The sequence below is a fragment of the Ursus maritimus genome (genome assembly GCF_017311325.1).
Source record: "Ursus maritimus isolate PB19 chromosome X unlocalized genomic scaffold, ASM1731132v1 scaffold_X1, whole genome shotgun sequence".
In the NCBI taxonomy this organism is placed as follows: Eukaryota; Metazoa; Chordata; class Mammalia; order Carnivora; family Ursidae; genus Ursus; species Ursus maritimus.
In genome coordinates, this window is record NW_024423319.1 from 90,581,111 (window position 1) to 90,581,901 (window position 791).

Sequence of the window (791 nt, forward strand, 5' to 3'; positions counted from 1 at the left end):
ACACACACACACACACACACACATACACACACAGTTTTCTCCCTGAATCTTTTGAGATCAAGTTGCAGACACGATGCTTCTTTGCCCCTAAATATTTCAGTTATATTCCCTGAAAATGCAAAATGAGGGACATGCTTGTAAAATAACCACGGTATAGTTGATCAAAATCAGGAAATGAACATTGATATAATTCTATGACCTGATTGACAGATCTTATTCAAATGCTCATTAGTTGTACCATTAATGTCCTTCATAAGAAAAGAAATAAAATATTTTTCTGGCCAGGATCTAATCTCGAGTCACACATTGTATTCGGTTATTGTGTCTCTTTAATCTCCTTTAATCTGGCATGGTCCCTTTGTCTTTGTCCTTTGTGACATAAGCACTTCTGAAAAGTAGGGGCTGGTCCTCTTTTCGTAGACTATCCCTTAGTTTGGCTTTGTCTGATGTTTCCGGTGACCGGGTTCAGGCTCTGCATGCTTGGCAGAAACCGCACCGAGGGCATGTGTCTCCTTCTCAGGGCATCATATCGGGAGGCACACGGTGTCCGTTTGATCCGTGACTGGTGGTATTCGCTTCGATCACTTGGTCACGGTGGCGTCTGCCAGGTTTCTCTACTGTGCGACTGTTTTTCTCGTTGTCATTAAGACGCATCTTATGGGTAGAGCAATCTTCTAAAAACTGGAAATCTGATTAGGTCACCTCCCGTACCTAACCCCAGTTGGAATCCTGACTACTTCGTGCCCCAGAACCTCTGTGATGTGGCCTCTGTTGAGCACTGTGCTGTCACC